The sequence below is a fragment of the Cryptotermes secundus genome, unplaced genomic scaffold (genome assembly GCF_002891405.2).
Source record: "Cryptotermes secundus unplaced genomic scaffold, Csec_1.0 scaffold537, whole genome shotgun sequence".
In the NCBI taxonomy this organism is placed as follows: Eukaryota; Metazoa; Arthropoda; class Insecta; order Blattodea; family Kalotermitidae; genus Cryptotermes; species Cryptotermes secundus.
The window spans coordinates 551,050-574,479 of record NW_019740661.1 but is presented as its reverse complement, the minus strand read 5'-3'; the positions used below and the strand labels follow the sequence as shown (position 1 = coordinate 574,479).

Below are 23,430 nucleotides of genomic sequence, written 5' to 3'. Positions count from 1 at the left end.
TCAAAACAACAAGGGAGACAATACAGACTGTCATACAGTATCGTGAATTCAAAACAACAAGGGAGACAATACAAACTGTCACACAGTATCGTGAATTCAAAACAACAAGGGAGACAATACAGACTGTCATACAGTATCGTGAATTCAAAACAACAAGGGAGACAATACAAACTGTCACACAGTATCGTGAATTCAAAACAACAAGGGAGACAATACAGACTGTCAAACAGTATCGTGAATTCAAAACAACAAGGGAGTAAATATTACCTGACAAACGGGACAACCATCTCAATTCAGTATGAGAGATAATATGGATTAACAGAAAACAGATTTATTATAGACCAAAGGAAAAATAAGGGTCTGAAAAAGTGAAGGAAATTTCAAAGCAAAAATAGGGGTAAAAACGACTGGCAAAATATGGCAGAAATATTCAAAGAAGGGAGATAACATTAAGTGGTAACAATGAATACGAAAGCCCTAAGTGAATCAGGCAATCGACTACGAAACAAATGTTACTTGTTTACAGTTACCACAAGCGGAAAATTTCGAATTCCTACGAAAAAAGACAGCGAACCAAGTAACACAGATCGTGTTCAGACATATAAAGAGGGAAGTAAAACAGCAAAATCACTTATTCATAAATGCCGGTCTTTATTTTATTCTCAATAACTTAGGGTATAAGAGTAGTAATAAACTCATTAATTTGAGAATTATTAATAGCCAGAATTGTAAATGTGGACCCAGACGGACTGAAAAGAATTAATATATTGTGTGAAACACAGCAATAGATATATGCACTGAAAGCGATTAAAAATTATTAATTCGGGACAGATACTTGTTCATTATGAATTAGAGAAATTCCGTTAATAAACTCGCCGATCTTCGATTCACATGTGAAACAAAACAGAATCTATCGACGGATAAAGTCGACAATAGGTAGCCAAACACAAATAACTTCTTCCTTGTCTTTAATATGACCCCCATTAGCAGACCGAATATTCATGACAAGATTATCGGCTGTTCTGCTGCTAGTCTAGTGGAGATATGGGATTTTGCAAAATGACAAACACGAAAACCATCCCTGACCCCATTTATTAAGGTTGAATTTAGGGCATATGGAAAGGTATGAAGTAGGAGCGAGCGATACTTGAGTACACACACACACCTTCGAAACTTTAGTTACAACATTTGATAAGTAAAACAGTACCGTTAAAGCGAAAAAGACGACGGTAATGATGATAACAGCAAGCATGTTAAGAACTAGACTTTAAAGGATTCTGACGATGGTGTATGCTGTATAGAACTATAAGGTTTATTTTGGACTCTATCCATTGTCTGGTATATATAAGACAAAAAAATACAACGTTTCGGAGACTGGATCTCTCTCCGTCCTCAGGTGAATAGGGCAAGATAGACCCGTTAGAAGGACCCAGCTCTTTCTAACAGGCCAAACTGAGTAGGTCTATCTTGCCCCATCCACCTGAGGACGGAGACAGATCCAGTCTCCGAAACGTTGTGGTTTTTTGTCTTATATATACAAGACGATGGATAGAATCCAAAACAAACCTTATAGTTGTATACATGTTAAGAACTGCCGCCGTACTCAGTTCGGACATCGCCACTGTCCTGTATGTCGGAATAATTTATCCTTGGATTGTCGTAACAACGCCTCCATTGCAATGGCTACACGAATGGTGAGGATAATGAATTGGAAAAGATGTGAATGGAAATGGCCGTGGCCTGTTGTAAAACACTGACCCAGCGTCTGTTGGAGAGAAACAGCAAGGAATACTAAGAAATCTCATTATTAACATAGTCTCTGGACAGAGATCTTAACGCTGGACTTCTCATAAGGAGAAGCAGAAGTGCCAGCCACTCGACAGCGATGTGCGGTCCTTAGTGTGACGATTGCAAGCGCCCAACGAGATGATGCTCGCGATCGATTTCATATATTGTGACAGACACCTCTCCGGCCCTTAACTCGGCGCTTACATCCCCCAAGTGGGAGGACGCCTCTGTTTTTATTGGCACGGAAGTTCACAGCGGGGGNGGCAGATACTTCCTCCACGTAATAACTTTCGCCGCATAAAATAGAAAAAAAAAGTCTTTCTCATCCACTCAAAAAGTTTTGATGTAAGAGAAGCAACCCCCATACCACCTTGAACGTGTCCAGACTTGAAAGTTGTGTCGCTGTAATTGTGTGTGTTGGTTGCATCACGTTAACCTGTATCTCCTGCTACAAGCTGTCAATACTCGCTCACTACTCCTAGAATTTCAAATTATATTTCACTGACAACTTCAGTGCTCTAAATGAAAACTGCAGCTTGAGGTACGAACTGCGGGTCAGAAAACGGAAATGACGTGAGAGCCGGATTAATCAATACTACGTATATAAATATGGCAGTCTTGTACGAGTAATATTTCAAAAGCCGGTCACGGTAGCCGAGCGGTCTAAGGCATGTACTGTCTTCGCTCCCTCGGAAACCGACATCGTGGATTCGAATTCCAAATAAGGCATGGATGTTTGATATGTTTATTTTGTTCTATGTTAAGGAAGAGGCTTTGCGACGAGCTGATCACTCGTCAAAGGATTCCTACCGTCTGTAAAATGATCATGAAACTGAAAATCAGAGGCCAGGGCCCAAGGGAGCTGTAGGGCCAGTGAAAAAAAAAGTGTTACTCCAAAAAGTTTTTAGTCCATGTGGAAGAGGACGAAGAAGTACTAGGGATGAACGATACAAACCGGAATAAGACAAAGCAAGGAGACGATAAAGAAACAAAAACGTGGATAAATTATGAAAGAGCACCGAAGAAACAATAATAGAAAAACGGAAAAGAAAGGAAAATTTCGATAAACAAACAAAGGAATGAGAAAGAGATAACAATGAGAAGAGAAAAAGAAGAAATGCAAAACAAGACTCACGTAAATGAGAAATAAACATACACATGGGAAACATTCATGTGGGGAAAGAGATGAGGGAGAAAGTTAGCATGTATTCAAGAAAGAAGTGAACTTGTATAACCCACGGAACGACCGCGAAAGAAAGAAGAGTTGAGTTGCAAGTTTCAAGACACCTCTCCCTTACCGTTCTACATGTGCTCTCCGAGCTGGCGCAGCTGCAATCTTATCTCTACGTCCGATTGAAGAAAAGAAACGCAACTTGAGGAGTAAAGTTGCTGTGTTCTCACTAGGGTGACATCAACCCGTTCAGGAAGAGAGGAACTGCGAGACTGCCGCATTTTTAAGCTATCGGGAATACAAGGAACATGCCCAAAAGATTTTGAAAACTTAGACTCCCTCACAACACCGCAAGTTTCATCAAATGGTATACTTCAACACGATGCCACCGCTGTTCCCTATCCTACCGAGCACCATAAATTACGTCAGATAATAGATAATAATATCTGAATATCACAATGACTTGACTGCTATGACTTCAGCCCCCTAGGAATGTCTTTCTCTGTCTCTCTCTCTCTGAATAAACTGCTGAGGATGAAGATAACACGTTCGATTCCAAGTATTCTTCACGTCCCAAATGTATATGAATGTTGAGGTGCAACGCTGAGTCTTGTATTCAAGAGGTCCCGGTTTCGAAACACGGGTCCAACAACTGGATGTACTAAGATGTTTGTGGTATTACTCAATCCCTCCTAGTAAGCAGTATATCAGAAAAAAAACACGGCGTCTTCCATCCGGATAATTTCAAGTTCATTTTTCACAATCGTTCATCCTTTCGACGCAATAAAACCATTGCCGTTACGAAGACCGTCTCAACAACCGTAGTCAAGGCAGAGAAATGCAACACACAGCAGCCCTACTTCTGATATACAGGTGTATCAAAACTCAACGGCAAAACGTACATTACGTATCACTTCACAGCAGACTGCAAACAAAACTTAATAATCCCAGATAACAGACGTCATACACACCTTTCGGATACGGCTACAGCTACTTAACTGGAGACGACAGGATACCATCTGCGAGTCCTAGAGGTATTCAGGCCCACATCAAATTGATTTGCAACATGATTACTTGTGTAACAAATGTAACCGGTGTCTCGCACTTTTATTCCGGCAAACAGAATGTGTCGGCGTGCACTCCGTAAATTACACGCTCGGATAACTCCGTAATTATGCATTTCAGGACCCATGTTGTCATACACTTTCTATCTTCTCTCTATATGAGGAGTCCGTGTCTGAAGTTTTGCCGTTGAGTTTTGATACATCCTGTATAATGTTCGTAATCCAGAACAAAAGAATAGCACGTCTGACCCACTGCGCAGTATGCTGCCACGATACGGCAACTTCTCCGGCATTCCTGTGTTGCAGGCGGTATGAATTGCTGGCGAATCTCGATTGTTTTAAGTGGGAATGACGATAAAGCACTTACATCTGGTACTGATACTGAGCCAGCTCAATCTATATAACATTACACGCACACGTTAATAAGAGTCGTCTTAATATTATTCTCCAACCTCTGTCTTGCATTCCGAAGTTTTCTTTATTCACTGGGTTTCGCAACCAAATTTCTGTATGGCTCCGTGTTTCAGCTGTTTCCATTACGCTCTTCATGAATGCTATGAAGATACGAAATGATGATATCTGCATCTCGTAAGGAAACTATTCTTTATAAGTTTTGAGGTCTTCGCGGCGATGACTATGAAGAAAGTCGTCTTCTGGGTTTAGGCGCCGTGTATTCTTCGTTTTGGCCGACGTAGCAGTAGCTACTGCTCTCTGCATTCCAAGCCATTCAACTGCTCTGAAGATGGAGGCGATACGTTCCTCCGAAACGTCGGCCAAAACGAAGAATACACGGCGCCTAAACCCAGAAGACGACTTTCTTCATATTCTTTATATTGTGGAGTAGGTGGTTTACTTTTCCTGAAACGGCAAATATCTACAGCCCGTCCTAGAGATGCCACTCTGTTTCCTAGAACATTCTTCCTTCTCTCCCTCCCCCGCCCCGACTCCACTAACAAGCTCGTAACAAAGTTGTACTCTACCTTCCGATCGATAACGGAATTAGTGCCGACGAGTGCGAGCCTGGATTATCATTTTAATTGAAATCTCGTAATATCGCAGCTTATTAAATAAGAAGCGATGTAATATGAAGGTAATTGAAATTCTCGCTAACATGAAAAAGGTGGCAGATTACCCCACAGGAGAAGTAAATCACTCCACAACTCGGTGATATGTAACAATGTGATTTATATAAAACAAACATAAATGAAGCCTTCATATCTCTCTCGTTCACCCACTTTATTAAAATTGGTATTCGCTATCACCTAGGTACACGTAATGATGCTTGCCATTGTGTTAATGTCTTCAATACTATCCACTGTTTATGTTTTAATGTTTCGGTAAGAGTTTCTGTTTCCGACTTAAGGCAAATGTGGGATATATAATCTGATGTGTCCGTTGACCAGGTTTAGTCTTAATTCAGTGACTGTGACTAATTTTCTATTGCTAGTGGGGTGGGACTAAGTCCCTTTTACTGCGGCCACTTCTGGCCTATGTTACCAGCCACAGATGATAGGTGAGGGTGATTGTGGATCAATTGGTGGAATGAAGAATGAGAGGGGAAACCGAAGTACTCGGAGAAAACCTGCCCCAACGCCAATTTGTCCACCACAAATCCCACTTGACGAGACCCGGGATATAACCCGAGCCGAGCGGCCTCCGTAGTCTAGAGGTAACGTTCCAACCTCATGACTCGTAGTACGCGGGTTCAAATACCCGGCGGAGGTCGTCGAATTTTTAAGGGCGGAAAATTTGAGGGAACAAGTCCTCCGGGAGGGACTTTAAGCCGTGGGTCCCTTGGCGTAGTTTTACGGCACGTAAAAGAACCTCATACCTCCAAAGGAGGTCACTGAGCAAAATTAAGGGACGTTTGCCGCCCAACAGCAGTCTCTAATACCTCCGGTAGATGGAGGAAGCATTATAGATACCTCTCAGCTAGTAGAGTCGGTCTCGCTGGCTGGGCGGGACTGATGGTAAGCACCAATATCCGTAGGATATAGAGACTGGTAGAAATCATAGAGGGAAGCACAATGGACCACTACAGGTCTAAGTGCATGGGGAAACCCAGCCTCTCTAATAACTAACTAACCCGATCCGCTGCGGTGGAAAGCCAGCGACTAACCGCTTGAGCTATGGTGCGGCCTGATTGTGACTAACTCATTTCAATCTATTGACTGATACTATTTCTAAAAGACCCTGTAGGTTATTGCCCTTTCATTTTTGCATTAATACGGAAGTAGCAACAAGGTGGATGAGGTGGGCAGGGCATGTAACACAAATGGGGGAGTAGAGGAATGCATATAGCATATTGGTGGGAAACCCAGAAGAAAGACGAAGGCGTAGGTGGATGGATAATATTAAAATGGATCTTAGAGATATAGGATGGTATGGATTGGATGATCTGGCTCAGAATAAGGACCAGCGGGAGGCTCTTGTGAACACGGCAATGAACCTTCGGGTTCCAAAAAATGCTGGGAAATGAGTAGCTGGAGATTTGGTTTCTCCTCAAGAAGGACTCAGTTGCATAAGTAAGTAAGTAAGTGAGGAAGTAAGTAAATTCCGAAGTGGTGTGTTTTATACGGTTTATAATATCGAACATACTGAAATTAGGTATGAGGCACCACTTCTAAGGCACTTAGTGCCGAGGCTTCGTTACCACCCGAGAGTGCTGCCACCCGCGGAACATATGTTGTCTTTCAGTCCATCTAGTCTGCAACGATGGCGTCTTTTACTAACAGAGTCTTTTTGTTCGTAATCAAGCTCAAATTTTAGCTATCACTGCTCAGTTGGTTTCCTTACACTGTCAATACCATTGACAATTTTGATTTCGCTATTCTCCGCAACTTATTAACATTTGCTTGATCCGATGTCTTCATGACCGAACAGAAACATCATACGACTACTGGTCAGCAGCCGTCACGTGCATGCTCCTACACAATTTTTACTACTTTAATAACTATGTGGTTTTGTAATTTAATTTATGGTTCAACCATCATTTTTCTTAAAACTCATAGGAGCCAGGAAAGCGCAGGTGGTATATCGACTGGCTACGGGTTGGGTGACCGAGGGTTCGGCATTCGACTCCTGGCAGAGGCAAGACTTTTCTCCTTTCAACGTCGTCCACATCAGTTCTGTGGTCTACCAAGCCTCCTATCCAAGGGGTACCGGAGGCTCTTTCCCCGAGGGTAAAGCGGCCGGGGAGTGTAACTGACCATTCACCAACTAGTGTTGTGGTCAAGAATACATGGATCTATACATCCAATCCTCCATACGTCTTCATACCATAGTGCTTAACTAGTTAAGTTCAGGGACAATTCTACCTTTACCTTACTTAAAAACTCATAAACTGTTATCTTTGACTGATCACAAACTTTACAAAATTTCTTTTGCGTTTTCGACTAACTCTGAATAAAGGGCCGCGCCATACCTCAAGCGGTTAGTCGCTGGCTTCCCACCGCGGCGGCCCGGGTTCGATCCTGGGCCTGGTCAAGTGGGATTTGTGGTGGACAAAGTGGCGCTGGGACGGGTCTTACCCAAGCAGTTCGGTTTCCCCTGCCATTCTTCATTCCACCAAATTCTCCATCATCATAATCACCCGGGGGCAGGTATAATAGGCCAATCAGTGGCCGCCGTGCCGAGTGGACCCAATTGGACTCCACACCCCACTAAGCGAATTTAATTTAACTCTGAATAATTACTCATAGTTTTGATCGTTAAGTTTAAATTTCCTAAACCTTAACGCCATATTTCGATAGCAGCTAACGCATTCGTGGCTACAACAGGAAAGCGATGAACTGCAGCCATATTTTAGCGCACAATTAAAATCGCTTTACTCTTTTCTTTCGTTTGTTAAGAAGCGGAGGTGTTTTACGTAACGGAATTAACTTCTTTCATAACGTCAGCAGTATTCGCTTGTTGTTGTGTTGGGATTTCACTGCTCACTCCGTTAAATTTAACAAACAGCGAATCTGCATAGTTACGCGTTGTAACTACCAACGTGAGAGTGATAAAATAATTCTCTTCTCAAGAGCTTATATATTCATCCCTGCCACCATTTTGTTTACGACTACCCCATCACCCGTCCAGCCACCTGCCACACCAACGCCTTCTAGCAATAATTTGTGTGAACACAAAAACATCCATCTGTTCACAGTCAGTTTCACATCTCTTTTAAGATTGAAAGCTTCATAAAGACGTTTGCACACACGTGAACAGATTCACTGCCCCCAATCATGTGCAAGCTGCTTCTCTACCCAGGGGATGCCGAGACACAAAAATTTGTGAAACGTAAAATTTACCTAATATTCGGCATATCATTTGACTTTTTAATTTTTTTTAATTCGTTTATTGGGTAGTGGAGTCCAACTGGGACCATTCGGCACGGCGGCCACTGATTGGCTTATTGAAGCCCGGCCCGGGTGATTGTGATGATGGAAAATTTGGTGGAATGAAGACTGGCAGGGGAAACCGAAATACTTGGAGAAAACCTACCCCAGCGCCACTTTGTCCACCACAAACCACACTTGACCAGACCCGGGATCGAACCCGGCCCGCCGCGGTGGGAAGACAGCGACTAACCGCTTGAGCTATGGCGTGGCCTATCATTTGACTTAGTAAAAGTTTTTAGTCTAGAACTGTACGAAATGCATTACTCACCGAAAAGGTGCAGCAGTCAGAAAGCGTTAAGGACAACGGACCTGTATAAATCAGCAATAATCTAATGGCCGCAATACCCACTTAACCCTTTCGAAATACCAACTTCAACTGAATGACATTTACGAATTAAGAAAACAGCTACATCTTCGTTTAAATATTAAGCTGTTAATAATGTTCCGGGAAATGATCTCTGTTTATTCTGAGTACCATAAATACTCTAGTGAGCCGGGATAGCGCAGTCGGTATAGTGATTTGCTACTGGCTGCACGACCGAGGGGTCGGAGTTCGAGTCCTGGTGGGGTCAAGAATGTTCTCTTCTCCATATCGTCCAGACCGGTCCTGAGGTCCACCCAACCTCCTATCCAATGGGTACCGGGGACTCTTTCCCCGCGGAGCGTGAAGCTGACCACTCACCTCCAACTAGTTCCGATGTCAAGAAAATGTGGATCTACTCCCACATACGCCTTCATGGCGTAGTGCTTAATTAGTTCAGCACAGGGACACCTTTACCTTTACCTTATCACAAATACTCTGGAAAAATATAGAGTTGTTCTATTATTGAAACTGGTGGTACATTTAGATACCGCTGTGCTTTAAGGGTTAATTCTGTATATGAATACTCAGCAAGTGTACAAAGCATTCAGAGCCGATGTGAAGGAACGGTACCAGTACTCACCATCGCCCCTTTACAGCTTTGCTTCCCTGCAACATGGGTCCAAGTCCACTCAGCTTCGAGACCTGTAAGAAGGAAACGGATAATTGTAGAACCTCAGGGAATCACGAGAAAAGCGTCTTCCAATAAAATTAAATTACGTTACAGCTCCTCTTCTGCCGACAGGAATGCTCCTGTTACTTCTAGAACTTCTAGAATTATAACCGATGTATCACTAGGAACATTCCATTTAAAATTCACATCCACTTTATATATTCAGTGAAGAACTGAACTGACATGGAACCCCAACAAGGTCCGGTTATTTGTGTTCAAAAGAAGAGCTTCCCCTCGCCAATACGTTGAGTGTTCAAGGCTCTCAACAGACTGAATTGTTCTAGCATTTGTTTATAATTGTGTGTAGTAAATTCCTCTTGAAATAGTCTTCCGTCTCTGTTAGGTAGCTCAGATTCTTAAGTTCACTTGTATTTTCTTCCATACTGTACGCCATTTTCTCTATTTTAGGAGCATCGTCGGCAAGGAAACAGCAAATTTCAAATATTAACCAGCGTAATGTAACACAGTCCACTCATTCTAACCTAAGTGAAGGAAACCGAACTTAAAACAATGAAAGAAAACGGACGAAGATCTACTTCTCATATAAGAACAAACAGTGGATTTAACTTATTGTGCACAGTCCTCTCGTGTCCTTCTACACAGCGAACGTCGGAAAGGAAAAACGCCAGGCACACGGGATACAGACCAGTCGACTGCGCTCCGCAAGTAATTGGCGATAACTTGTACAATTTCGCCTAACGAACTCGGGCTCATGTTCCGAGCTCTCATCTCTCGGCTATAGCAAGACTCTGGTTCTTTCACTGCGTGTTCATATAACGCAGATACTGATGGTAAATTTAAAACTTTTATTTTTAACATCATATATGACCCGAACGAACTGGGATCTGACTGAAATTCGGTTTCTATAAAGAAAATTTCACAGAACTATGAAGTACCGGCAATTCGAACATTTCATTATGGTTTTCAGTTTCCCGTCATGGCGGCTGACTTGTACCGAACTAACACAAACTTTGTACCAATCTCACTCCCAACATTTTACAAATATCTATTGTCGTTCATTTTACTGTGTTCCAAATCCTTGTACACCTATACAATTTACTCAGAGATCGCTCGAACGCTGGAAACGTTGGTTCGAATCCCATTCAAGGCATGAATGTCTGTGTGCGTTTATTCTGTACATAGGTAGCGGCCTTGCGACGGGCTGATCCCTCATAGAAGAAGTCCTATCGACTGTGTGTAGGATCAAGAAATTGAAAAAGTGGCCAATGTCCAGCAAAATGACCGTAGAGCCATAGATGGATATGCAATATTAGAGATACAAATGACACTGGAGGAGGGGATTGTCTCACGAGAGGTTGGCGCACCCCGTCTGCGTAACGAGAAGTAACTGGCCTTGCAGACAAAACCAGAGGTGCCCAGCAGCTGGCCTCAGCGTCTGTGAACACAACATGCTTTGTAACATCTGAGATTTCAACGGCGGTATGAAGAATGCCATCTTCTGGGACGGGGAGCCGTGTAGATTTAGTGTGAACCGACGTTTCGGAGGAATGTATCGTCTCAATTTTCAAGGTAGAAAAATCCGCGAGCGAGGAAATAGCGTGAACTGGTTGCTGCCAGTCCGCAATCTGAAGATGGAGGCGATACGTTCCTCTGAAAATTCGGTTCACACAGCATCTACACGGCGCCACATCCCAGAAGACGGCAGTCTTCATTTTAACGTGTTATTTGAACCATGTGCAAAGCTATGGAACCTCTGCAGCTGAAACAGCATCATTACAGAAGTGACGACTTAACTGTAAGTAGTTTGATAAAAAGTATGATTACAGTAACGCAGCTGAAGTGTTTTAGTGTCATGAGGACACTGACTACTGCTTGGTTGTGACAAGCGGCATTCAGAACTTCGGAACTCCTTTGTTACGACTGTCAACTCATCATGAACTAAGCATTCCGCTCGTCGCATCTGATGCCTTCTCTGTGTTTATACCGACTTCATTGTCATCGCAAATGAAGTAAAAACTTATTATTCTGTTACTTTTAACGACGCGTTATCAGCAGAACACGAGAATTAGTTACAAATGCTGAACTGGATAGGACACAAGCTCCTTGTCTCAGACTGCATGGCGGTACTAACTCAGAACGAAGACAGTTAGGAAAGCCATGATAACATCGCAGAATAGAATGGACTAACCATCGCAGAGGTTATAGAACAAAATTTTAAAAATCCGTGGCCTGTAGTCTGCAAGCGAATTATACCGACCACGCGACCGCCGCTTGTCGGCGAAGTTAGTGCCAACTCTGTGGTCTAGTGGTCAGAGTTCCTGGCGACAGATCCAGAGGTCCCGGGTTCGATTTCCGGCGTTACCAGATGTTCTGAGAAGTAATGGGTGTGGAACGGGGTACACTCAGCCTCGTGAGGAAAACTGAAGAGCTATTTCAAGGAAATAGCGGCCCCGGTCTAGAAAACTGAGATTAACGGCCGTAGGGATCCGTTGCCCTGACAACGCGACACGCTCTATCCGTTAAAAGAGGTTATAAAAACAATAAAAATATAAAGAGCTGATCGCGGTATTTTAAAAATAATCTTCTGTATTAGGTCAATTCCATATAAAATCAGCTGAAATCTAGGATAGGTAGAAAAAAGTTCAGGGGTTCATGTTGCTGCAATAACAAGCTCTATAATGGCATCTGCTTTTCATACTCTGCACTCAGTGTAGGTATTTTCAGCTATCTGCAATAATCCAGTGTAGTTACGTCATTTAGACAGCTCCACGTTTTTCCACCTTGAATTATGAATTTTGAGAATGAGAAGGGTGGACACCGCTTTGGTTCACAATATTGATCTCACTGCAGAGTAGCACGCTCAGACAAAAGGGGCGTGGCCCAATTCGAATACTGTGCACTCAAACAGAAAGACATGGGCCAATGTCAACACCACACACTGAACTACAGGGGTACGGCCCATTCCAAAGGTTGTACACTCAAACATAACGGCATGGCCCAAAATGAAAATTATGCACTCAAACACAGAGGTTTCTTTCAGTGTGAAAATTCTGTACACTCAAACACTGGGCCTACCCAATGAGAATACTGCAAACCGAAGCACAGACGCACGCCATACTGTGCGCACTGCTTTCAGACAACAAGACAACAACAACTCAGCACACGGAAGTCTTCATGTCAGTACTGGATATTTAAACACAAGGGTGTCCATTTGTGTGAACACTATACACTCAAACATAGCGGTGTGCCTGAATAAGAATTTTGCACATTCAAAACAAAGGGTCCTACTGAAATGTGAACAGAGCACAGTAGAATACTGGGTGTGTTCCAATGTGAATATTGCACTGTCATCCAAAGGGTCACACCAAAAAGCAGAGGAGCATATCCCAACACGAAAACTACACTCTCAAACGTAGAGGTATGCCCAACTGTGCATACTACACAAGCTATTAGTGTGCTTTGGAAGTGTTGTCTATCCACCCGGTTGTATAACTCGGATATTACTAAAAACAGGATCGCAATGAATGTCTATACCAAGTTGCAGATGGAGGAGACGCCCTCCAGGTATGGAGGAAAGATCCGAATATACTGAATAAGCACTCACCGACAGCCCAGTAAGGTGGTCCTCCATCTTGGGAGTTTGCTGTGGGGCTAAAAACTCCTCACCGTAAAAATAAGCTTGTTACGAAAAATTGCAAGAAGCCTCGGACCTGGAAGGGTCCCTTGGATAAACGACCTAAGCGAAAGAAAATGGATATGAGATTTAATACTTGGAATGTTAGACGTATGTATAGGGCAAGTTCGCCCAGGGCAGCGGCAGTAGAAATATGAAAATATAAGATTTATCGGGATTACAGGTCAGATGGGACAGAGGTGGCAGGCGAATATACATTTTTCTACGGAAGGGGGAATAAGAATCGTGAATTAGGTACAGCTTTTTAGCACATAAGATAATCATATCAGCAGTTAAGAGGGTACAGTTTGTCAGTGATAGGATGTCATACGTAATACTAAGAGTTTGCAGGTGTGACATCATTGTTCTGAATGTTCATGCTCTAAGAGAAGATAAAATTTATGGCATGAAGGCCAAGTTCTGAGAAGAATTAGAATATGTATTCGATAAATTCCCTAAATATCATATGAATATTTTGTTAGATTTCAATGCTAAAGTATGCAGGGAAGACAGTTTCACACCAACAATTGGGAATGAGAGTTTGCACGAAATTAGTAATGATAATGGAGTTATAGTAGTAAACTTTGCCACATCGAAAAATCTTACTGTCAAAAGTACGATGATCCCAAGTGCAGACTTCAAGAAAGCCTATGATTCAGTTAGGAGGGAAGTATTGTACAATATTGTGATAGAGTTTGGGATACCCATGAAACTAGTTAAGCTGATTAAAATGTGTTTAAACGAAACGTATAGTAAAGTCCTTGTAGGTAAACATTTGTCTGAAAAATTTCCTATCCAGAATGGTCTAAGACAAGGAGATGTTTTATTGCCACTCCTTTTCAACTTTGCTTTAGAATACGCCATTAGTACGGTCCAGGAAAACCAGGTGGGACTGAAATTAAATGGGACACATCAGCTGTTGGTCTATGCCGATGATGTGACTCTACTGGGTGATAATGTAGATACCATAAAGAAAAACTCTCAATCTTTAATTGACGCTAGTAAGGAGGTTGGTCTAGAAGTAAGCACAGAGAAAACTAATTATATGTTACTGTCTCGTCACCAAAATGCAGGGCAAAATCGTGACATAAAGAAGGAAACAGATATTTTGAAAATGTGGCACAGTTCAGATATTTTGGAACAACGATAACAGATCTAAACCTGATTCAGGAGGAAATTAAGAGGCGATTGAACTCGGGTAATGCTTGCTACCATTCAGTCCAGAACCTTTCGTCTTCTCGTCTGCTGCCAAAAGACATAAAAATTGGAATATACAAAACTATAATTTTTCCTGGGGTTCTGTATGTGAGTGAAACTTGGTCTCTGACATTAAGGGAGGCACACAGACTGAGAGTGTTTGAGAAGAGGGTGTTGAGATTATTTGGACAGGAGAGAAGTGAAGTTAAGGCGGTAGGAGAAAACTGCATAATGAGGGGATTCATAATTTGTACGCTTCTCCAAGTATAACTAGAATGATCAAATCAAGGAGGAGGAAATGGGCAGGGCATGTAGCATTAATGGGGGAGAAGAGGAATGCGCATAAGATTACGGTGGAAAAGCCAGAAGGAAAGAGACCACCAGAAGTTCATGACATAGCTGGGTGGACAATATTAAAATGGTTCTTAGAGAGATAGGATGAGATGACATGGACTGGATCCATCTGGTTCAAGATAGGGACCTGTGGATGGCCTTGCGAACACGGTAATGAACCTTCTTACTTATCATGGAGCTGAGTCCTTCTTGATGAGCCGCCAATTGTGCAGCTACTCATGAATTTCAAAGCATTTTATAGAACCCGAAGGTTCATTACAGTGTTCGCAAGAACCTTGCACTGGTCCCTATCCTGAGTCAGATCAATCCAATCCATACCATCCCATCCTATCTCTCTAAGATCAATTTCAATATTGTCCACCCACTTACACCTTGGTCATCCCAGTGGTCTCCTTCCTTCTGGCTTTCCCACCAATACCTTATATGCATTCTTCGTCTTCTCCATTCGTGCTACATGCCCTGCCCACCGCATTGACTTGACGTTAATCCTTCGGGAAGTTGGGAAGTTCTTGAGAAGCTGCACGGTTGGCCCAGTTCCATGAGCGAGTAATTGTGTGTCGAATCTGATTATTGTAACCGATCGTCACTTGAAGCTGCAGTTTACAACAACAGATGTCCAGGTTCCAGAGGCCAAAGTCTTTAGTCTGTTATCCAGTGAGCACCGCTCCCTTCACCCCCTGCTTCCCTCGGGTGTCTAGATGTTCTCCCATTTGGTTGCAGGTAGCGTTTGGGTTCGGAAAGCATAAAACCCCTGAGACATGGTCCTTTGTGAGCGGTGGAGAAGAAGGAAACCAATCCGGGACGCTGGTGGGGAAAGAGACCAAGTGCACACAAACAGGTAGGCTCAAGAAGGCATAAATGTGGTCATAAGAGTACCCATGCGCCTATAAACTTCGAACACACAAAAAATTATTTTAAAAACAGGTATATTTATTTCTTGGTAGTAAACGTGTTATGGTTCACTTGTGATGATATTGTGGCGTGTATACCCATTGCTAGGCAACGACTCGGTAAACACATCCCCGCGGAAGCAAGCACTCGGAAAAGTATGGCATCCGTTGCTAGTCAACGGATGAGTAAATATATCCCCTTAAAAATTGAGGCTGTAATTTCTGCGTGGTCCGTGTAAAGTGTTCAGCTGTCAAGTCGAATTTCGTGACGCCAGCCTGTCAAGATATGAGCTTGTGAGCAGAGGGATTGATTTGAGTCGAGCGTTCGTAATTTAAAATTGCAAAATAATGACAAGAAAGGAATTAGGCTGTGCAAAGAAGACTTCAAATGACAGTCAGACTCTTATGAATCCGTTTCCAGGACACGACTACTGAAGACTGAGAAACCTAATGGGTGTTTAACGGTGAAATGCAAAGTGTACATATCAGCAACACCGCTGTATTGCCCGTAGTTCCGAGTACTGTATATACGGTGTCAATAAATCAAATCACCCAATCGAGAACCCGTCCCATAAGTCACACGCAAGAACCCCTAAATGTGGCAATATTATCTTTGCATTTCTCTGCTGAACGCGGAATAAATTGTCTGTAGAGTTGAAATGGATGAAGCTACAGCGGATAATTGTAAAATATACTCTTTTACAGACTGTAATGTTGAACTCCTCACCCTAAATGTTAAAATAATATTAAATCACTATGACACGGAACCCCTATATCCTCAATTACTGCAATAAATAAGGGTGAAAGTATCACTAAAAGGACGTGTTGTTAAGGCAGTGACTGTAACATTGAATGAAGTGAATACGGCGTCGTTTAACAGCAAATGATTTGTATCTACAAAACCACAGGTTCATGCGATAGCGTAGTTGGTTGAGACAGTATGCTACAAGCAGGAAGTTCGCGGGTTCGAGTCCCGATTAGGTGGATTTTTTCTAATTTACCTAATTCTTCCATCCGCACTATGGCCCTGGGGTCGACTCAGCCTCTAACAGAAATGAGTTCCAGGAATCTTTCTGGGTGGTGAAGGGCTGCCGCCGCGAAGGCTGACAAACTTACCGCCATCTGTGAGCCGACTACCTAAGAAATGTGGGAGCCTCGACGTCTCGCAACCCTACGGGCCTTCACGGTCTCTTACAGGGATAGCTTTACCACTTTTTGTAACTTTTACCACAGATTCCTATACAAAATAAACGACTTAAGCGAATCGATTATGAAAACCTTCGAAGAAAGCATTTGGAAAATAAATAAATAACTCTGTTTCAGAAATTATTCTAACATGTGTCACCTATCGGTAAAAAGGAAGAACATTCAGACTAACACCATTTGGAAAATACATGCACTTCCTTTATTTTGTCATCTGTTGTCACTCAAGAAAATATTGATGGTTGATGAGTGCGAGCATATCGAGACACGAGTGGCCCGATGCTATTCACAACTGAGTTCGCAATTGCTCCTTTTCTATGAATCATTTAAGGACGTTTTCAGCAAAGAGATCACAGCGTCGAACTATAGGATAACTGATTGTAGTTACTAAAGGATTCTGATGATGGTGATTGAGGCTAGCTCTTTCTAAGGGACCCAACAGAATAGGTGTTTTCCTTCACCTGAGGACGGAAACAGATCCAGTTTCCGAAAAGTCCTGTTTTCCTTAGTTATACTAAAAACCAGGACGATGGATAAAGTCCGAAAACCCAATATCTCTGTGAACTGATTGTAGCCTAACACAGATATCCCAAAAATCGTCTGAATAACCCGGCCCAAAGTGTTACCTGTAGACCACCCTGTTCGATGTTTCGTTTCTGATAATCAGGATTGGTCCATGACCTCATGTTTAATAAATTCGATCCTCGCCCCTGCTACCATGCAACTGGGATTCAATGTCGTCCCCTTCTTACTCAGATCCATCGTGTTGCTGTTACCTGAAATGACTAAACCTTAACTCTCAGTTGAATCGACCCCTTGGTATTATTATGCACGGTCCCGTAATCGCATGGAAATCGGTCCGTAGCATAATGCGATTCTCCCCAATGTTATACTAGTATTTACAGTGACAAAATTCATTGTTAGTCTCTCTATTCCACTGTAGTTATCACAACAAAACCTGCCTCGTTTTACGCTAACTTTATTCACCCTGTGCTATTTAAATCAGTATCCAGATCGTATTATTTGTATTGTTCCCACGTTATTCCTAAAGCAAGCCGATTTAACTGTTAACCAAAACTGTATAATTTTGAAACACAGCTTAACTTGCAAGTATAAATTCACTTCAGACAAATATTTACTCTGACATCAGTCATACGAAACAACTGTCAAAATCGCTTACGAAATTTGCAAGGCCACCATATCGGTAATACTGATCAGAGGCAATTATAGACTATACAGAAGTGACTGCCAATAGTAGCACGATATTCATACAAAATTTAATGAGAATCGTTACATATGTACTGCAATAATTACAAAGGAAACACATACGGACAGATAAGTGAAATTGTATCAACCAATATTTCCTTGAATATATAGAAAATAAGGGTTAACAGAAGTTTGCATACAAGGTCAATTAAATGATGCAAATGAGGCCAACAGTTGTTGCGAAAGAAAGTTCTCTATGCCTTCCCTATTTTATACTTCACTCTTTATACAATAACAATAATTAAATTCTTTATTATTTATGTGCCGAGTCAACAGCCCAAGGCCAATTACAGACAGAGCACAGTGTAGATAAAGGTAATTACATTATAGACAAACACATTATAAAGTCAAAGACAAATTAGAGGCAAGCACTGGGGAAAACACAATATTGTAGAAAAGTAAACAAACAAACAAACAAATGATAATAATAGCATAATAACTATTATTATTATAATTTATACAAACCACAACTATTGCCAGGATACTGAAATCTAGACCGCTACGACGGGTTGGATATGCATCCTAGACAGTGCAAACAAGAAATGCATATGAATTTTGGTTGGAAGACGTCTCGAAAGATAAATATGGGGACAATCAAGAGAGAGAGAGGGCAAAGATGGTTCCCAGAAAGACACGTAGCGAGGATTAAAGGTTGATGGAAATGGCCCATGATCACATGCAGTTTAGAGCTCTGGGACTTACCTGTGTTGGACTTTCAGTTATAAAACTACGAAGTTTGTTAGAGACCGAATGTATGAAAATGCTAATTAAAAGTAACTTAGCAAATTAATAACTGTAATTTAAATAGTAATGACATATTCCATAGCTAACATTGTGCGCTGTGGTCATTTATGTGGCAACTGAAATGAAAGCAAGAGATAAGTGCAAGTCATCAGTCGCCCGCTACTTCAAGCCAAAAGTTTCCAAAGCCAATTGAATGCGCGACTTCAGAATAGTATTAAATTACTGAAATTTCAGCAGCGACGAGTTGACCTACGGGATATTAAAAGAACTGAAGTGTGCAAAACATATTTTAATTCGGCTTGCTAATTTAGCGTCGGTTGCTGGAGCGTTAAATGAAAAAGTTATGCAACCAGACGCGATATATTCCATCACGTATTTAATTAAAAGCAGCTTCCCGGATGTTTCAGCAATAATTGCTGTTTACTCTCATGTCTTCAGTTCTTGGTTATGATTCACATACCAGTCGAGAGAAGCGCCACCATGCAGGTGCTCCTGACATGACTAACAAAATATATTGCAACGGATTAATTCTAGATATTATTAGTACATCTTGAAACGTCCTACGTTTCACAATACATCTACTTTAATAATTTTAATAACTTTTAACTGAAGCCTAAAGTTCATCAACGTGTTAACAAAGTCACTTCAACCCAGGACACACATTCTACACGAGATCCACTTCAATATTAGCGTACCAATTACGTCTGTGTACTTCAGCTAGTCTAACTACTCAAGCATTCAGAATAACTGTACATGCATTTGTCACCTTACACTCCCGGATGTGTGAAGAGCGTATAGGCTAACAACACTCAAATACAACTAAATGCTTCGGGCTGGATAACACCGGTTGGGGATCAACTTAAGCCAAAGTATTCGTGAGGTTCCAACGAAACACATTCCAGACAAAATTCGTAGTTATTCATATTCACCACAAGCACCAAATTTGAGATGCCTATGTATAAGGGTACAGGAGTCGGTATAGCGACTGGCTAACGGCTGGATGGCCGAGGGGTCGAAGTTCGAGTCCCGGTAGGGGCAAGAATTTTCTTTTCTCCACGTTGTCCTGACCGGTCCTGAGGCACACCCAACCCCCTATCCAATGGGTACTGGGGACTCTTTTCCGGGGTAAAACGGCAGGGGCGTGAAGCTGACTACTCACTTCAAACTTGTGCCGAGGTCAAGAAAACGTGGATCCACTTCACGATACGCCTTCAGGACTTAGTGCTTAATTAGTTAAGCAGAGGGACAAATGTACCTTATGTGTAAGGGTAAGCCAGGTATCACAAAATCTAAAGGCAAATACGCATTTAAGGCCGTCGTCCTGTTGTTTTGCTGTTACAAATGATATACTAATTTCAAAACCCTAAACTCACATCGTCAAAGTTACTTCCACACGTTTCCCATTGCTAACATGGACTCATTCAAATGGGGCTGTGCTACATGAAAAGCATATAACTGTTCAAATCCATGGTGGGATTTGAACCCGCTACAACACAGACCGTTTGGCCTGATGCAGCAAAATGTAACAAGTAAACTCCAGCAAGCTCTGGCAATGGTCAGAGAGTTTAGCTGGTCGCCGTCTGGTGAGGCAATGGTTCAAGAAACTGCAGTGTAGTTGGAAACACGGGCCTGATTCAAACAAGTTCTATTACACAACACAACACAACAGACAGAGATCAATACTTACGCACGTTCAGGGGTGACGCAACAAGGGCGTGTATCCAGCAGCGCAGGCTTTTTATTTTTCCGTTGATGAGCCCTTCCCAAGGATTCTGATGTAGAAAATACAAATCGGGCACAACCCAGTGCAGAGCGTTTATCTTATTCGCTTTATTTCCAGAAATGAATAGAGGATGAACGAATGAACGAACGAACGAACGAATGAAGAAACGGATGAATGGACGAAGAACCGAAAAGGGAAAATAAAAAGGAAGATGTGATACAAAGGAGGCTAGAAAAGAACGTAAAGAAAAGAGGAACGAAAGAAAATGANTGTTTCCATGTTTTTGTTGTGGATGCCTCTGATGATGGCTCTTTGTGAGCCGAAACATGTAAGGCAAATGTGAGAAAATGGTGACAAGAATATATATTGTTACACTCGACGGAGGTTCTATTGATAATTGGTGATTGATAGTGTAACGGACCAAAATGAAACAATTCAAAATAGAAAGAAAATGAGGCTTATACGTGGGGTTTGCAAACTGAGAGAGAGATTCCTCTTTAGGACTCTGGCAAGGTGAGGTCGGCGAAGCAAGGCCAATAACACGGCTGATAACCTTCGCGTGGGAAACAATTATCTCGATCAAAATTGGAATTTTGTTTTTAAGCCCTCCGTTCTCATAGAAGTCGACTGCCCGCTTGTAAAAAAAATGCGAGACGTTCCGCCCACTTCGCGTCAAGTCACGTCTTAACCTTCAGTTTAGTCTGTTAAGAGTATGGATAATATTCGATAGAGAAACCATGATCACATTCCCTGATGGTTTAAGATCTCTTAAGATTTTTGACGATGGTGACACACGGTGCTTAACACTGCTATCTTGGACTTCGACGATGAAATTGGCCATGGATAAAATGACAGTTTTAAACAAGGAATATTTCTCTTTGCCATCAATGTGTACCGATTGCCAAGCAGCCCCAACGCTACTTCCATGTAGTGCCAACACCACGAATATATGGAGGTTTAACACTCATTCTACTAGATGTCAACACTGCTTATGGACGGAGACAACAATAGGTAATGGTGAAAACCTGCTCTTTTCACTGAAACCCAACTTCGATTGGAATTGAAATGTTCTCTAATACTTCCTGTCTTGAATCAAAACGAATTACCCCTAACAACTGTAGTTATCTGCATCAGTATACGGAATAATAATAGAAGAAATATTTCTGTGTTATACATTTTTAATCTGGATGGAAAACCGTAATTTTACTTTAGTGCTGTAGGAAAAGGAAGGACCAGGCTTATGAGGAAACAAATTTATATATATTTAGATTCCTAGCCAATAATTCCTTAACAGTATAGTTAGTGCCTCGCAACTTTAGCCGCGCGGAAAGGTAAACGCTGTTGAGGAGCACGCGAAGCTGTATGCTTGCTGTGGTGACGTTCAGAGCTACTCTCCGAGCGGAAAACATTGCCTACGGAGAACAGGAGTAGAACACAACGTGCTATACACCTGACCACACTTCAAGATGCTACATTCCAAACTGGTAGTACCCACGCTGAGGTAAGCTAATAAGACTGCTTCCCCAGCCCCGCGAGAGATGGTATGACCCCTCTACCGCGGCTAGAGTTCCGAGGAACTAACAATACATGCTACACAGCTGACTGGAAGAACGGTTGTTAGTCGTGAGTTGAGAAGGATGTGAAATTAAACATCCGTCACCTACTGTCAGGGACGTTTTGAAGACTCTCGAAAATTACAAGACAGCAGGAGTTTCAGCCGACGGTGCGAGACTTCAGAAATGCAATGGAGTTCGAATGTTTCGACCCTCGAATTCGTCTACGAGCACCGAGTCTCAATCAGCAATCACCCAACCATCTCCATAAAAATACAATAACGATCGACGTTTCATGACCACAAACGATGGTGAAATATTTCAGCCGGCCGTGAGTAAGTTGTTTCCATTTCTGGAAAATGTGCAGAAACATAAACTGCGTTGATTTTCACGGCACTTTCCGTAGAAATCTCCCCATTTTTAAAAATACAATACAGTTTTAGAGTATACTGCAGGAACGTCTCTCATGCCACACTGAAAGAAACTGGCACTTTACGTAAGGGCCCGCAAATATCAAACACAACTTTGAATCTGTAAAGTTCTCTTTATAAACAATATTTTTCTTAGATAATCCACACAACTGTTCTATTGAATACACTAATATTACATTATTCAATTTACAGCGGCGTTTCGGCAGCGTTCATCTTCTGGTAGTACGTTTACATTAAAATGTGTCAATGTGAATACTAGCGTGTCGATTGTATCATGGGTCGCTGGGTGTTCAGTGAGCTCATGAGCCGATTTGGATGTGGCGGCAAACAGAAGAATCCGTGACTAGCCGCGGCCAGTCAACTGAACGGGTATGCGTCTTGCTTTGACTGGACGCTTCCTACCTAAGGAGTGCAGGCTGTCTGCTCGTAACAAACTTCCTAATTCGCAGGAAAATTTAGATAGCTTTGCATTCCAGTGTATGAATTTTCCGTAATACCAGTTCCCCACTGTTATAGCAATTAGTCCACAGGGAAGTCGCGCGTGACTACAGCAGGCCTAACAACTGCAGCAGACATTACTGTGACGCATATATCAATTGCTAAGCAACGTCCCCAACAAATAAGCATTCTTGACAATAGAGCAGCGTTTTCTATGGTTCGCCTAGGGACCGTTGCTATTCAGCACGCGCTAAACACATTCTCGCTTACGCCGGTGACATCACACAACAGAGGGGCTGTTTTCTGCTGTGGTCCGTGCCGATTGGTTATAAAAGACACGAAAGAGCGTTTGAGACAGTCTAGCTCGAGGCGCCAGTCTGCCAGGATACGGGATTGGGAGCGAATGAATCGAATTGAGAAATCTGGATTATTGAGTGTAGATCAGTTCAGACTTGAACGTCAGTCTGTGAAGGGCATACTTAGCGTGCGATTTGAAGACTTTATGCGTGCTGAAGTACAGTGATACCTGGAGTGATTGTTATAGTTCCATTGCTA

At 42.2% G+C, this 23,430-nt stretch overlaps 1 protein-coding gene across 1 annotated transcript in view; it reads right to left on the bottom strand.

Annotated features, from left to right (window-relative positions):
• LOC111872495 (protein turtle) overlaps positions 1 to 23,430 on the bottom strand; it is a 480,259-nt gene that overhangs the window by 226,511 nt on the left and 230,318 nt on the right. The window contains exon 3 of the mRNA XM_023866469.2: positions 9,353 to 9,414. The gene's annotated coding sequence lies outside the window, so the exon portion shown is untranslated. The remainder of the gene's footprint in view (positions 1 to 9,352; positions 9,415 to 23,430) is intronic.